The sequence below is a fragment of the Tursiops truncatus genome, chromosome 9 (assembly GCF_011762595.2).
Source record: "Tursiops truncatus isolate mTurTru1 chromosome 9, mTurTru1.mat.Y, whole genome shotgun sequence".
Classification (NCBI taxonomy): domain Eukaryota; kingdom Metazoa; phylum Chordata; class Mammalia; order Artiodactyla; family Delphinidae; genus Tursiops; species Tursiops truncatus.
In genome coordinates, this window is record NC_047042.1 from 2926718 (window position 1) to 2943905 (window position 17188).

A 17188-nucleotide genomic window follows, 5' to 3' on the forward strand; every position below is an offset into this window, starting at 1 on the left:
CATTGAAACATCAACAAAGTCCTGGTGGCAAGCATTTATTTAACTACAGGATAAGATAAAATAAGAGTGAAAAATAGGACAGAATAGTATTTAGATATATTTTGTAGTCTGACTCAATGAATGTATTACAGCTACAAAGACGGGCCAAAAAGGGCAGAGAATTTATGAAAAATAGAATGATTGCTGATTGGTGCATAGTGATAAACTGGGAAAGAAAGGTTTGCATGTTCAATTAGATGCTGAGAGGAAAAACAATAAAAACCAACAAACTATTTATACACGCTACATCATAGATGAGTATTGTTTAAAAAGAAACAACAGGCTCAAAATGGAGTCACTTGTGCTAAGCCCTACATTCAGAAACCAAGAATTATGTTTCAACCTCTCCCAGGAGTGGAGTCTTAAACCAGTCAATTTAGAATCATATGGTCGGCACTAGTGAGGTAACCTCCCTGATATAACCCTGTCATCCCCTAAAGGAAGATCACAAACTTCATTCTTTGTTAGTATAGCTTCCTTGTCCTGTCCCTTTCTGCCTTATAAAAGTCCTTTATTTTGTACATCTCCTTGGAGCTGGGTTCCATGCAATAAATGATGTCACCTAACTTACTCCAGGATTATCACCTGAGATTCATGGATTGATAAAAAGGCAGAAAATAGGATGGGAAGCCACCAGTCTGACTGAGCACTTTGAAAGGACTTTGGAATGAGACCATAAACAAAAGCCTGCCAAGTTATTAACTTTACAGCTGCGACAGCTTGGAGGCCAGGGACCGAAAACGACACTTGGGAGCATTATACCCTCCAAGGGGTCCGCCATCAAAGTGCTGGTCCAGGGATTGATGTCTCATTTGTAATCCACTGGGACACTGGAAAAACGATAGTCCTCAAAGGTCTTATGCAGATCTCTCAACATCAACTCTAATACCCTATATCTGTCCCCAAAAGAGGCCCCATATGGGTCACTCTCAGAACTGTCGAGACTCTGAGGGCTTGTCCTGTAAACGGCTACCAGAGATGCCCTTAACCAGTCAAGGGGAAACTAAAATCAAAGTCAGTGGAAAATCTTGCCAAATTCTGGTAGATACCAGAGCTACACTCTTTACTCTAAAACTCACTCTCTTAGAACAGATCCTGCAGAGTGAAAAAGAAGTTTCCATAGTGGGGTAATAAAATTCAGAGGGAGTTTCTATCTCTACCAGTACAAATGGCTCAGGGACCTTTCACTGAAAAGCATTCTCTTTTGCTGTGTAACACAGCACCAGCCAATCTACGAAGCAGAGATGTCCTTTCTAAACCAAGAGGGTGAATATGCTTTACTTCCAATGGAGACCTCACCTTAGAATATCCTGACCAACCTGAACTTGATCTTTTATGTTCCTTACAATCTGTTCTTGACATAGGAGAGGAGGAACTCCAGGAAAAGATCCCTAATTTAACCACAGTGCCTGAAACTCTGTGGGCTACTGACACTGAGAGAATAAAAAGTGCAGAACCTATTAAAATCCTGATAGACATAACGTAACCTTTTTCAAACCGCCTCAATATCCATTAAAAACCCATGGCCTCACACCAATGGTAGAAGCCCTAGTCACCCAGGGGCTAATCTTTCCCTGTATTAGTCCCTGTAACACACTGACCTTACCAGTCTGGACACCTAATGGGTGGGGATTTGAGAGCAATTAACAAGATAGTTGTTCCCCATTTTCCAGTTGTTCCAAACCAAACAGTCCTTTGTCACCATTTCCACCAGCATCAGAGTGGTTCCCAGTTTCAGGCCTTTGTTCAGTCTTGCTGAGCATCCCTGTGGTTCCCAACAGCCAAGATCTGTTTGCCTTTGCTTGGAACAATCAACAATGTACGTGGCCAGTCACGCCTCAAAGGTTCACCGAGGCCCCTCCTCATTTCTCCCAAGAGCTCCACCAAGATGTAAGCACCCTCCAGACCCTGGGAAATCAACCCTCCTACAGCACGTGGATGCTCTCTGCTATGCTCAGTTACCAAAGAGATGCCCATTTACGGATTTCACTTATTTGCTGAGACAGCTGAAAACGGTCATAAAGTCCCTAAGGGAAAACTACAATGATCTCTAGACAGTGTTCATTAGCTAGGTCATCATCTAAGTGCTGAAGGAATCCAGCCATCTCCAGAAAGAATTAAGCTAATCCAAGAAGTCTGTATGCCCACAACTCAGTGACAGCTTCACGGCTTCTTAGGCCTGTCTGGCTATTGGAGACGGTGGGTTCCTAATTTTCCCTACGAACTTTCCTTGGAAAGATAAACACGAGCTGGTCTTTATAAGACCAAGAGGCACAACAAGAACTGCCTGCCCTAGGGCTACCCAGCTATTCACAACTGTTCACCTTTTTAGGGCATAAAAGAGATAACCAAGCCCTGGGGATGCTCACACAGGAGCGTGGCAATAAACATAAACCCTTTGCCTATTACAGCACACAACTGGATTCAGTTCCTTGGGCCTGTCCAACTGCGTTATGGTGCCAGAGCAGAGCTAGTGGCAACCTCAGTGGATTGGACCCTAGGAAATGACATTGATTTACAAACTCCACGCGCTGCCCAAAGTCTTCTTAATAATGAACTGAATTCATCAACATTTCTCTGCCAGCAGATTAAACTCCTCTGGGATCCTTCTGCTTTCACCACCTACAATCTGCATCTGAAACGTTGCAGCATTCTTAATCCTGCTATGTTACTACCTCTTCCTGACAAAGGCAGGTCCCTGGACTGTGAAGCAATAATGTCCCATCTCGTGACACCGTGTCCTGATTTATGAGACTAACCCTGATCTAATTTTGTCTGTTGATGGGTCATTCTGTAAAAATGAACAAGGGAATTTCCAAGCTGTTTGGGCTGTTATTAGCCAACATGAACTGTATGAGAGGGGAAATCTCCCACAAGCTCAATTAGCCCAACGGGCAGAGCTGCACACCCTTCACTGAGCCCACCTGTTAGCAGAAGAACACGCTGTCAATGTTTATACTGACAGCCTGTATGCCTTTGGGATCAACCATGATTTGGAGATGCTATGGAAATAAAGGGCTTTTCTTTCATCCTCTGGGACCCCAATCAAAAATAGGCAGCAGGCAAAAAAGCCTTCTTACTACTGTTCTTTTGTTTTCCGAAATTGCCTTCATAAAAATCGAGGCTCACATTAAGAAGACTTGAACTTGACTATGAGGGCATCGCCCTGGCTGCGTGCAAAGGCAGTAGCAACATAATCTATAAATGTGGTGGCCCATGTGGATGAAGTCCATCCTGCTTCTGCAAAAATCGACCCCTTTTTGCCAGACTTTTGCCATCTTTACGTCCTTGTAACATGGCAACAGTCTCCCAAATCGGGGAAGCCAAGATGGGCAAACAATGGTTGTAAATTCAATGAACAGTCAGGGCCACTTGATTCTTCCTGGCTCCCTGGCAAACCCCATTATTTTTGTTCTTGTTTTTGCCTTCCTTCACACACCATGGTGCAAGTGAGATGACTCAAATTATGAATAAACATTGGTGGGGAGACTTCTATAAAATTGCAAAAGTAATTTATGACCAATATCTGACCTGTCTGGGCCATAATCCTGGAAAATCTATTTTTGTCCCCAGAGGCCTCAGATCTCCTCCCTCTGGACCCTCAGAGCATCTGCAGCTGGATTCATTCGAATGTCACTCAGGACGGGTTAGCAATATGTTCTTGTTATTGTGTGTAAGTCTCCTGGATGGGTTGAAGCCTTCCCCTGCTGCAAGGCTGATGCTCTCACAGTGGCAAAGAAATTGTTAGAAAACGTGCTTTCCACTTGGGGTGTCCCTTCTACAGTCTCCAGTGATCAAGACACCCACTTCACTGGGCAGATCATACAAGTCTGGGCAAATTCTTTGCACACTTCTTGGAACTACCACTGTCCCTATCACCCACAGTCATCAGGCAAGGTCGTGAGAACTAACGGGATCCTCAAACAATATCTCTAAACTTGCTAAAACTACCAGACTCCCTTGGCCTAAGTACTGCCTGTGGTCTTGCTGACTGTTCACAGTACCCTCTGTAGGAAACATAAACTCACTCCACACGAGGTCGTCACCAGCAGACTGTGTCTGTTGGTGTACAACCTTCTGCTGATCTCTTGCAGTCTCATGCTAGGATGACCAGCCACTGTAAGTCTTTAATGTTTTATGCTAAAGCTTATCATCAACAAGTTAAAGACACTTTTCCAGATCCCAATTCAAAGTATCTTGTTAGTCACAATCTGGAGCCTGGTGACGAGGTATCCTGGAAACATCATCAGAGGAAGACAGCCCTCAAACCTCATTGGAAAGGACCTGACCAAGTGGTCCTGACCCCTGACGTTGCTGTGAAACTAGAGGGCATTGAGCCTTGGTACATATCTCACAGCTAAATAAGGCTCCACCTCAGACCCGTGCAGATGCTAGAGATTTCTGAGTCATATTTACTGGAAGAGAAGCAGCCAATATCGAGGTAGACTGCTTTGACCCAAATGTCAAATCAGGGTTTCATACCTTAACTAACCATGAAACCCTTTCTTCTTCTCTTTCTTTCCTTTACTCTGTCATTAGCCTGGAAAAATAACACCCTCATCTATATCTCCCTGGCCATCGCTAAGGGCAGAAGCCTTTCAGACCGCTGGATTTGTCATCAAAGAGTCTGATCTGTCCATAATGCTAAGGACTCCCTGGTCCTTCCTGTGATCAATTTCTCTTCTATTCCCAATGTCGCTGTAAACTATAATCAACACCCACCCCTTCAAAGTCACTCACAGAGTCTGACTTTTATGGCCAGAACATCTAGTGCCTTGTTTCTACCTCTGTTCTATTTTAACAGCACTTGCCCAAATACCCGCGTAAATACCTACACATATACCTACGTAATCTTAGTACATTTACACTCCCATGTCCTCATGATTCTCTAAATCAAATCTTCCCCCAGTTATGAAAAGATCTCACCAGCAGCTCCCAACTTTTCAAGGAACTTAGAATAGCTCTTTAATTCAGGTTAGGAGGTTTACCTTCCGGATGCACTGAAGACCTAACTGATCCCTGGCTTGAACGGGCAAATGCAACAATCCCTGCAAATGAATCCAGAGCCACCTTAGTGGGAGTGATTTGTGCCCAGACAGGATTTATCCTGTTCTGTGTGGTTATCATTCCCCTCGGACCTATGAATGCCTAAGTGCTGGCACATGATCAGACCATGACTCGTAGGTGATCTAACCACGCCCCTAACTGTCGATCATCAACGTGAGACCCCTCATTGGTCAACTCCCTTGGATCGACACTGTCCAGTTAGAAAGGACTTCCCTGGAGGCCTTCATGACTCAGAATTTGCTTCCGCGGGCAGGTCCCCGTTCCCTGGCTGTGAGTAAGTGCGAATGAGGCTGTGATCAGGAAACTCTCCTTAACTCTTGAAGATATTTCAGAATCTGCCAACGAAGATTCTTAGACTCCCTGGGCAAGGCTGTTCTGACACTAGGACAGCCCTTGTTATATTTTAGCTGAAGAAGGAGGTGTCTGTGCTGTTGCCATTACCACCTGCTGCACTTGGAGTGACATTTCTGGGGAAGTTGAGACTCAGCTCCGTAAGACCACTGAACAGGTCATTTGGCTTAAGAACGTGACTCCTTCAATGGTCTTCCTTTGACTTACATGCTTTGATTGGTTTGGGTCCTGGGGCCATGGTTCCAAAGTGCACTCCAGACATTGGGAATTATCCTGCTTATAATAATCATAATAGTCTCCCTGGTGCACTGTATTGTCTCAAAGACTTCCAAACTTGTTTACAGCCACTAGCCACCAAAGAAATAATCTCCTAGGTCTGGAACATCAGAAAATGAATGAACAGAATGACCAATTAAAAAAAAAATGTAAACCTGTAGTTGGGATTTATCAAAACAACGATTCAGCAAAAAAATCATGACCTGTGACTACCACACAAGGACGACCAAAAGTTGTGAGAACTTCAGAACAGGATCTGGGAGTGACACTAAGGTCTTACATTTTGATCACATCTTTCAGTTAAGCTGAGAGTCTCATCAAAAGGGGGAATTGTTAAAAAAGAGACAACAGGCCCCAAATGGAGTCATTTGTGCTAAGCCCACATCAACAAACTGAGACTTAATACCTATATTTAATTACAGTTTCAGCCTCCCCCAGGAGTCGAATCTTAAACCAGTCCATCTGGAATCACCTGGTCAGCACTGGTGAGGTCATCCACCAGACCCCTGAGGTCCCTTAGAGGAAGGTGACCTTGCCACCAAGGATTCGCTCTTTGCTAGTCACTTCCTTGTCCTGCCCCCTTCTGCCTATCAAAGTCTTTCATTCTGTACAGCTCCTTGGAGCTCCTTCCATCTGCTTGAAAGGATGCTGCCTGACTCATGAATCATTGAATAAAGCCAATAAGACCTTTAAAATTTACTCAGTTGAATTTTGTTTTTTAACAGCATCAAAGTTGTTTGCTGCATGAAAGTTTCCATCAGGATCTTACATTTAGGTTGATGATCCATTTCAAGTGAATTTGTTTGAAATTCCTAGGCTAGTGATTCCACACAGCTGAAGCCAGACCCTTCTGCATCCTTGACCCAATGCCCCACGAGACAGGACGTCCAGCCTACAATGGGACGGGTACTGTTCCCAGCCTTGTATGAGTGTCAGCTGTAGCTACTTCCTTCCAGTCCTTTGGGATGGTGTGTGCTCCTGCCTCTGCTAATTTCCTACGTACACTCACTGATCAGCACTTAGCTGAATATTCAAGGGGGACCCTCTGCAGACTGGCGCTTCCCTGTGCAGCACTTCTTCCCAAGTTCACTTTCTGTTGACTCTCTCTGCCATGTTCTCCTTGACTCCTGGCTGCATCTGCTCTGCTGGGCTCTGCCTGGGCTCCCACTCCCGCACCTCCCCCTGGAAACTCTCCCAAAGCCAGAAGCCCAGCTGTTGTAGGGCTCACGTCTTGGTTTTCTTTCTGTGATGGGTCACCTAATTGCCAGATGTTCTTTTTTTTTTGGTTATTTCAGGTATGAGGGTAAATCTATTTCCTATAGCTTCATTTTGACGACATGTGAGACACTTACATATTGAAATATAGCATAAGCGATATCATGGGCCAGACATTTTGGCTAAATTAATAAAGGTACCTTGGCTTAACTCACACAGTAACAGAAAAAGATTATTGGGTGGCCCAACAGAGCAAAATCCAACTCTCTGCTGTTTATAAGACAGAAGCTGGAATAAAGAGAGTCAGAAAATTCGAAGTCGAGGTTATAGACAAAGATATGCCAGGTCAATACAAATAGCAAGAAAGCAGGATTTAAGGTCTTGATTGTGGGAACGGACATGGCGGCTCCTGCTCCCATCTCTCATTCTTTCCACTTCACTGCTCACCAGCCACAGTTCCAGTGCATCATTTCTTTGCACGGTGGCTTTCTCTGGATTCAGGGTTTTTGTTACCTGTGTGGCAGGCCTGAGTGCTGGAGGATTAATACCCTCTGGGATCGGTCTGCAATGAATCAGTGATGGAGGTTGGTATACATGTATATTTACCAGCACCCTCTCTCCTTGGACAGCATAACCCTGAGGCACTGACAGCTAGGATTGCCAAGGGGAATAAAGCTCTGGAGGCAGGGCAGTAAATGGCTTTATAACCACCACTTCTGGGCTGTTCACCCACCCCTGACACCCTTCCCAGCCTCACCAGTGTTTTCTTCACTTCTCAAATAAACCACTTGCATCTGAACCCTCATCTCAGGATTTACATAAGGCAACCCAAATGAAGAGAAAAGGTAGAATCCAAGGTACAGAAAAGGTAGAATCCAAGCCCTCCAAGCAAATTAAAACACAACAAATCCAAACATCAATAATGCAATGATAAAAAATTTGTAAAGAAAATGGAAGAATTATGGATGCCTATGCATTCAACAACAGAGCAATAACTTTTATGAAGCAGAAACCAGAGGAGAAAGAGACCACGACACATTCATAACAGGAAAGTTCTTCTCAGTTGAAGACAGGTCAAGCAGACGAAACAGTTAATAAGAACACAAAATGCCTAGGCAGCAAAATCAGTGGGTTAAGTTTTACAGAGACACATAGGGTTGTAAAACCCGGCTATAGAGAATACACCTGCTTTTCACGTGTGAGTGGAACTTAAAAACTGACCATATTTTAAGGTATGTGAAAACATCTTCAGTAGCTCCTTAAAATAAAATAATATGAACAGGATTTATGACTGTAGTGCAATAATATAAAAATTAACAACACATTTTAAAGGGCCCTCCAAAAATTTGGAAACCAGCTCAAGGCAGTTAGCCAGGGCAGCTGCAGGACTCCTGTCCTTGTTTTCTTTCTGTCGGGGATCATTTCACTAAGCAGCCATTGGCTATTAAACAACTCTTGGCTCCAAGGGGAAATACAAAACTAAGTTTCAGAACTTCTAGAAAATCACAATAATAGAAATGCAATACATCAGAGTCTAAAATTCATAGCAGTGAATACTCTACAAAAAATGAATCTGTACAAATGATTTGACAAGTCAAAAAACTGGAGAGGGCAACAAAGTGAGTGGAAAGAAAGAAGCAATCGATCACAGTAAAGTAGAAATTAAAGATTTGGAAATAAAATCCACAGCAGAATTTAATAAGAAAATATAAAGCTTGCTCTCTGAAAAGAATAGCAACAAAATTGACAAGCCATTAGCCAGCTTAATAAAATAAATGAAGAATGAGAGAAAGCACAAGTACACAAAATAAAAGATGACTATAGGAAAACAGTCATCAAAGGAGGAAATAAAAGGAAATTATACATTGAGCAGAATGTTCTGCAAATAAGTTTGACAACTTAGATGGGTAACTTTTTAGGAAATATAATTTACCAAAGCTGACTCCCATAGGCATAGAAAGGATAATCAGACCAATTCCCATAGAAGAAACAGAAAAAGTAGTGAAAATTCTTCCTTACAAATAAGCACCATGACTAGATGCTTTCTTAGGAAAATCCTGCAAAATCATTAAAAATCAGATAATTGCAGCGCTACTTAAAAGATTCCAGAGCTTTAAAACAGAAGGACATGAAGCAAGTATGATATGGATACCAAACCTGGACAAATACAATCTGAAAAAGTAATTACAGCCCAATCTCACACATGAATTTCAATGCAAAAATATTAAATAAAATAATGGTAAATAGAATCCAATAGCTCACGTAAATATGAATTCACTGAAATATGCACGAATGGTGCATATTTCAGAAATGCAAAAGTGATTCAATACTAGGGAATCTATTAATATAACTCAGTATGTTAATAGATCTAAGCAGAAAAATTCTATTCTTTTGATAGATGCCAAAAAGGTGTTAACACAATTCAGTACCCATTTGTGATTAAAAAAACTTAAGATGGATTAATAACCCATATCAAAAGGCAGCTTCTTACAGAAAGATGGCCGGTAGGCACATGAAAAGATGCTCAAGATTACTGATTATTAGAGAAATGTAAATCAAAACTACAGTGAGGTACCACCTCACACCAGTCAGAATGGCCATCATCAAAGTCTGCAAATAACAAATGCTGGAGAGGGTGTGGAGAAAAGGGAACCCTCCCACACTGTTGGTGAAATGTAAATTGGTGCAGCCACTATGGGGAACAGTATGAAGGTTTTCTGAGGAACCCTCAGAAAACTAAAAATAGAATTACCATTTGACCCAGCAATCCCACTCCTGGGCATATACCCAGAAAAAACTATAATTCAAAAAGATACATGCACCCCTTTGTTCATAGCAGCACCATTCACAATAGCCAAGACATGGAAACAACCTAAGTGTCCATCAACAGATGAATGGATAAAGAAGATGTGGTACATATATACAATGGAATATTACTCAGCCATAAAATAGAATGAAATAATGCCATTTGCAGCAACATGAATGTACCTAGAGATTATCATACTAAGTGAATAAGTCAGACAAAGACAAATACCACATGATATAGCTTATAAATGGAATCTAAAATATGGCACAAATGAACTTATCTACAAAACAGAAACAGACTCACAGACATAGAGAACAGACTTGTGGTTGCCAAGGGTCGGTGGGGGATGGACTGGGAGTTTGGGATTAGCAGATGCAAACTAGTATATATAGGATGGATAAACAACAAGGTCCTACTGTAGAGCACAGGGAACTCTATTCAATATCCTGTGACAAACCATAATGGAAAAGAATATAAAAAAGGGTGTATATATGTGTATAACTGAGTCACTTTGCTGTACAGCAGAAATTAACACAACGTTGTAAATCAACTGTACTTCAATTAAAAAAAAAGCCACTTCTTATTTCATGGGGAAACTTTAGAGGCATTTCCACCAAGGATGTCTACTATCTCCATTACTGTTTAACATTGCATTGGAGGCACTAAAACAATGCAATTAGAAGCACAAAAAATTGGAAAGGGGTTTACGAGTGACGTCATGTATGTCTGCAAAACAAAAGCAATTGTTGGAAAATACTACTACAAACCATAGAATGATTTATACGGTAGGATCAACAATCTTGTATATACAAACTAGTCTTTTAGCAGATATGATGAAACAGCAAATATATGTAATTACAACATCAAAATTTTAATAAAATAGCTGGGAATAAACCTATCCAAAAAGTGCAAAACCCACATGAGGAAAACCATAAAACAAAACTGGACAAATAGGGCTTCCCTGGTGGCGCAGTGGTTGAGAGTCCGCCTGCTGATGCAGGGGACACGGGTTTGTGCCCCGGTCCGGGAGGATCCCACATGCCGCGGAGCGGCTGGGCCCGTGAGCCATGGCCGCTGAGCCTGCGCATCCGGAGCTTGTGCTCCGCAACGGGAGAGGCCGCAACAGTGAGAGGCCTGCGTAACACAAAAAACAAAACAAAACAAAAACTGGACAAATAAATATCCACATGTATATATATATATATATATATATATATATATATACATGTATGTGTATTATGTTGACTTTCTCAGATTTAATTTATAATTCATTGATATCTCAATAAAAATACCATATTTTTTTCTGAGGTTAAGCAAGTTGATTTTCAATTTGATTTGGAAGAATAAACGATCTAGAATGAAGACCTAAATAAATGACATTAAATGAAGAGCAATTTTGGAGGGCTAGCCGTTTTATACATTAAAACATAATAATCGTTCGTAAGACTCCATGATGAAAACTGTGTTATTCATGCATGTAGACAGACAAGAAAACAGAAGAAGAAATTCAGAAACAGAGCCAGTCGCATATGGACATTTAGGGAGCTGGCAGTAGAGGAGAAAAAGGTGGACAGAACAAAGTTATTCTTGGTTTTAATGAAGCAAAGTGGACCACTGTCCTGATGGCTTGGCTCTGGGGATCGGGGAGAGGATGCCTCTTGGGTTTCCGGTTTGTGTGATGTGTGGGTGGCACAAGGTAACACAGGTAGCTATGGTGCATGGCGTTCATTACTAGTTACCGATGGAATACTGGGAATGCAGAAAAAGCTCTCTTATCATTATTACCATTAAAAAAACCCTGCAATAACAGAAAGCACAATGTAACCTATCATTGTGCTAACTGTGCTGATTGCATGTGAATGATGGGAAATCTTGTGGGTCCTCAGTTTATCACATTTTATTCACCACATCTACGGTTACTGACATGTTTAATTTCTGAGTCAGGTATGGGATGTCTTGGCAAGCATTTGCCTGTTTTCAGCTTCTGACACTTTCTGGAACTCTCTGCTTGATCTTGTGGGTAGCCAGGAAGAGCCCCTTAGCTCCCCCTCTCTCCGCGCTGGCGTGGATTGCTAGTGCCCACTTCCTAACTGGTTTTACTTCCTCCCCTCTGGCTTCTCTGCTCCATCAACCATTCTGTAGTTAGAGTGACGTTTGTGAATCAGTCTTGCTACTCCCTCCTTAAACACCCTTCAAAGACTCCCCATGGCCTTTAGGATAAAGTCTACACTTGTGGCTTAGAAAGCACCACAGCATTTTGAAGCCTTGCTTTCTGAAACTTCCCACCTTGCTCTGCTTGGCTCTGGTGTTACTGCACACTTCCTCTGTCCAGAATGACTAGCTAACTCCTCACTCTTTGGTCATCATCTAGATGTCACCTGCTCCGGGAAGCTTCTTTGGCATCCTGGCTGTGGTTTGGGACCGACCTTCCAGGTGTCTACAGTGGTGCTTGCACTCCTCGTAATGTATGCCTTGCCTCGCCTTCCTGTCTTCCCACAAGGCAGAGCCCCCTCTGGGGAGGAACCGTGGTCCTGACATTACTGGTCTCCAGCCTGTAGCCCATGTCCGGCACATAATGGCCTTCGGTCGTTGCTGAGCTTGAGAAGGAGGAAGGTCCCAGCCCTACTCATGCTCATTCCTGTCTGATTTTGCTCAAGACCTGTTCTCTTCCCTCTTCAGTCTCTAAATCTCCTGGGAGTTCCAGAGCTGATGTATTTGTCACATGGCCAGGCAATGACTAGTTGGAAATTGCTGGTGCCTAATTTATATTGCCGGCACCTTCCAGCTTATCGCATTTGGGTCCTTGGACATTTCACATTCCCAGTGAATCACTATCCTTTTTAATAAATCTGTAATTCATCAGTACTGTCTAATTTCTTAAGAATTTCTTTTCTCCTTGGAGTTGGCTCATCTCGGGCCCTGAAGAGACAGGGATAAAGTAGCTTGCTGAAACAATAATCAAAACAGGAGACCCTATCTTTTTATCTTCACATTCAGAAAAGCTTATTAATTGCAAGGTAAACTTGGAGCAGTTTTGGACTTTTTGGCCACCTGCATTATTTAGGAAGGGAAATGAATGAATGGTTACTTTTGGTAAATGAGAGAAATGAAGACACATTTCCTCTTTAATAATAACGTAAGAGGAAAAAGGAGGTGGCAGACTTCCAATTGGTATAGAGAAAAATTAAACCCTGTTTCCCTTGGAAGAAGTACAAATTCCAACTGAATTCAGATATTTATTGGTGGTGTTAGTTCAAAGCCATATTCTACATTTTCTTTAAAACATCACTGTTCTGATGAGGTACTGAGATTTTGTTTTGAATTTTCCTCATTAGGAATTGGGATGGATATTCCATTTGCCTTTCCAGAACTTCTTTCTATTCTTCCCCACCTTACTGTCTACTCCTGGAGGCTGAGCAGACATGGATTGCATCAACAAGTTCTCTTGCCTGTGAGTTTTGGTTGGATTTGGACAGTGGGACGCACTGGAAGAGGCAGGAGGGCAGAAGAGAGAGTCCGGGGTATTTATTATTTCTGACCGGCCATGGTTTGGCAGTAGCTGTGTTTCTCTCTCTAAGGTCACATCTCCTGTCCAGCCACCTTCAGCTACACCGAGAACTCCTGCCAGCTTGCAGTAACTGCCCCTTCCCTTGCCTTTACAGACTGAGGAATGGTAAGGACCCTCCCTGTTGCTTGCCCTGGGTTTATTACTTTCCCTAAACCCTGCCCTCACTTTGCTTAATAACCTTTGCTTTAAAATTTCCTTAAATCATTCGAGTAAGACTTTGTTTCCTGAGACACTGGCTGACATGAGCAACAGAAATTTTTTTTGCTGAGAAGCATAATTCCAGGACACCAGGTGCCCAGAAATCATTTACTCCAAGTCCTTCGCTTTACAAGAGTCTGCAGATCAGAGAGAAAGGGTGACTTGCTTGATGCCACACAGCCATGCATGACATAGCCTGAAACTAGAATCCACGGATCTTGTCTTTTCAGACCAATGCTCTCTTCAGACCTCCTCAGCATGGATTAAACAGGGATGCTTCAAGAAAAAAAGTTATAGGCCAACACCCCTGACGAACATAGATGCAAAAGCCCTGAACAAAATATTAGCAAAATTAATTCAGCAATATATTAAAAGGATAATACACCCTGATCAAGTGGGATTTATTCCAGGGGTGCAAGGATGGTTCAATATCCGCAAATTAGTAAATGTGATACATCACATTAACAAAGGAAGGATTAAAATATTATGATCATCTCAATAGATGCAGAAAAAGCTTCTGACAAACTTCAACATCCATTTATACACTAATATGTATAAAATGGATAACTAATAAGAACCTGCTGTATAAAAAATAAATTAAATTTTAAAAATCCATTTATGATAAAAACTGTCAACAAAATGGGTATAGAGGGAACATACCTCATCATAATAAAGCCCATATATGACCAACCCACAGCTAACATCATACTCAGCAGTGAAAAGCTGAAAGCTTTTTCTCTAAGATCAGGAACAAGACAAGGATGTCCACTCTCATCACTTTCATTAGACATAGTTTTATAAAAAGTCCTAGCCACAGCAATCAGACAAGAAAAAGAAATAAAAGGAATCCAAATTGGAACAGAAAAGTAAAACTGTCACTGTTTGCAGATGACATGATACTATATGTAGAAAATCCTAAAGACTCCATCAAGAAACTGTTAGAACTAATAAATGAACTTGTTTATTAATAAACAGTATCTCCAATACCATATTAATTAGCTTTTACTGAGGGCTTCCTGTGTGCCGGGCTCTGTGCTCAGCACCTACATTTATCATTGTTAGCTATCAAAACGACTTTTGCTGATGCTGTAGGTGAGGAAACTCAGAGGTTAAATCACTCGTCCCCATCATCTGGCCTGGGCGGGTGTGTGACAGGGCTGAGATTCACGTCTGGGGCTTTCTGATTCCAGAGTCACATCCTAACCACCCTGTAACATGCCTCTTACCAGTACCTGCTTACCAGTACCCGTGGGGGTTGGATCTGAAACCAGAGCAATGTCTAAATGGCCAGGCCAAATGCCAAGGCTGCTTAATCCAGAGAGCTGCTGGGAGGGCAGCAAGGGCATGAATCGTTCATTCTGCAGGCAGGTGTGCAGTTCCCACCGATAGCACCATTCAGTGATTCACCAAAGTTGAAACAGTGTTCTGATGGGATAGATCATCCCAGAAAGTTTGCCCTTCTCTGGCAGGAGCCCACAGAAAACAAGGGCTGTAGGCTGACAGCCACAACTGCTATGGGGAAGTCACTGGGAGATGCTCAGAGGGTGGCCCCTAGGGTTGGGAGCCAGGCTGGAGTCCAGAGTCAGAACTGGGGAACTTGAAGATCATGGGAACCAGGGACCGGGGAAACCAGGAGTGTTTAGACATGGCCCAGCCAACAGCCTTATTCGTCTCCCAGGCAGCCTCAGTGTCACGTACAGCGACTGGCCATGCCTAATTTTGAAACAATCAAATGAGTACTTGCTTGAGAAAGAAAACAGCCGCATAGCACAGGGAGATCAGCTCGGTGCTTTGTGACCACCTAGAGGGGTGGGATAGGGAGGGTGGGAGGGAGGGAGACGCAAGAGGGGGGAGATATGGGGATATATATAGCTGATTCACTGTGTTATACAGCAGAAACTAGCACACCATTGTAAAGCAATTATACTCCAATAAAGAGGTAAAAAAAAGCATCTGGTAAAAGCGAGCAAGTGGAGAAGAGAAAATAAATCCTCTCAGCTCAGGACTGGGTGCCACGTTCGCCCCAGGAGCCTGTGGTCTGGGAAACCTGTGTCAGGGTAGATGTTCCAGGTGGGACCCATCCGGAGTCCACTGCTGCGTCCCCTTGGGGCCACACTGGGTCCTGCTGGCTGTGGGCCACTGGGCACCCTGAGAGCAGCAGGAGAGGACATAGGCCTCCAGCACACACACTGGCTCTCGCTCAGACCCTCGCCGGCTGCGTCATCTCGGCAAATGACTGTGGTTTTCCTATGCTCCAGTTTCCTCCTCTGGACGAGGGGCAGAATAAATTTGCCCGACGGGTCTAAGCATTTCACAGTGCGTGGTCTCACGACGGCTGGATTCCTGCCGGGCACAAGCCAGGCACCCGGCCTCCTCTCTCTACCCATCTTCTCCCTGCAGAGTGTCTCATCAGAGAATGGTCGGGTGACAGGTGACTCAGAGCCACAGTCTCCAGGGCAGCAGAGACAGCACCCCGCCCCATGTGGGAAGCCCCAGCTCAGACGGGACCAGTGGCGCCCGGGGACCCCCAAGGGTTACCTTTTGGAGCCAGGTCCCCGCCCTGACTTCCCGTGAGTTTCTCTGTGGCTCGAGTTCTGTGGGAGCCCTCGTGGGCTAATCCTTGGCGCCAAGGAATGTTTGGACGGGGTCCTGCGATTGCTCACCGGGAAATTACATCTGTCATTCTTGGTTCTCTGAGTCCTGCTTAGGACTCACAGGCTGCCCAAAGAAGCAAGAAGGATGACATCACCCACAGGCCCCGAGCTGTCCTTGGTAGATGCTGGTGTGACACCAGGTCACAGGACAGGGGCTGGTTCCCCTGCTCAGACCTGCTGCAAAACACAGGCCTGCCGCAGGCCTGTGCAGATGTTTCTGTGTGTCCTAAAATATCGTCACTGTTTAAGTTCCACTGGCACGTGAAAGCCAGGCGTGTTCTCTATAGGGTGGCCAGTGGCTCTCAGCTCACACTGCCTTGCTTCTGAGCTGCTCATCACGCCACATTTTGAGTCCCTTTTCAGCCGACTCCTGATCTCCCAAATGCCACCACCTTGCTTGTCGCCTGCCCTCAGGCCTGGGCTCGGCCAGCCGTGCCCTCCGGCTGCAGACCGGACCCTGAGGATAATCCCACTCTCCCTCCCTGCCCTCCCCTTCACTGCAACTCAAAGGCTTTCCAGCTGCTCATAGCCATCTGTCTCCTAGGAAATCTCCCTTCCACCCCACAGCTGGGCATTTGCCCATCAGCCATTGACTAAGCAGGTCCTTCTGGAATTTTCTCCCCGGGGAGACCTGTTTCACTGTCTCCAGGCTGAGCAGGGCAGAGGGAGGGCCACGACCAGCAGACCAGATCCAGAAACGCAGGCTCCGCCCAGAATCAGTCACTAGGTCGAGCCCACAGTCCTGGGCTCACCATCCATCATGGGGTCCCCCTGGAGGCAGTGGGGCAGCCGCAGGGTCACCCAGCCTGGCCCGAATCCCTTTTACGGATGGACTTCTTAGTAAGTAGGTTGCTGCTCTAAAGATACAGAGAGGCAGAACTGCTACTTCTCTGCCCCGAGGCCTGCTGCAGGGATGAGGAGATAACGTGGTCCGGGAAGACTGGGAAAGTGGTCCTGGGCTCTCAGCACCGAAGAAGGCAGGTGATTCCAGGGCCCGATCCGAGGCTGAGGCGA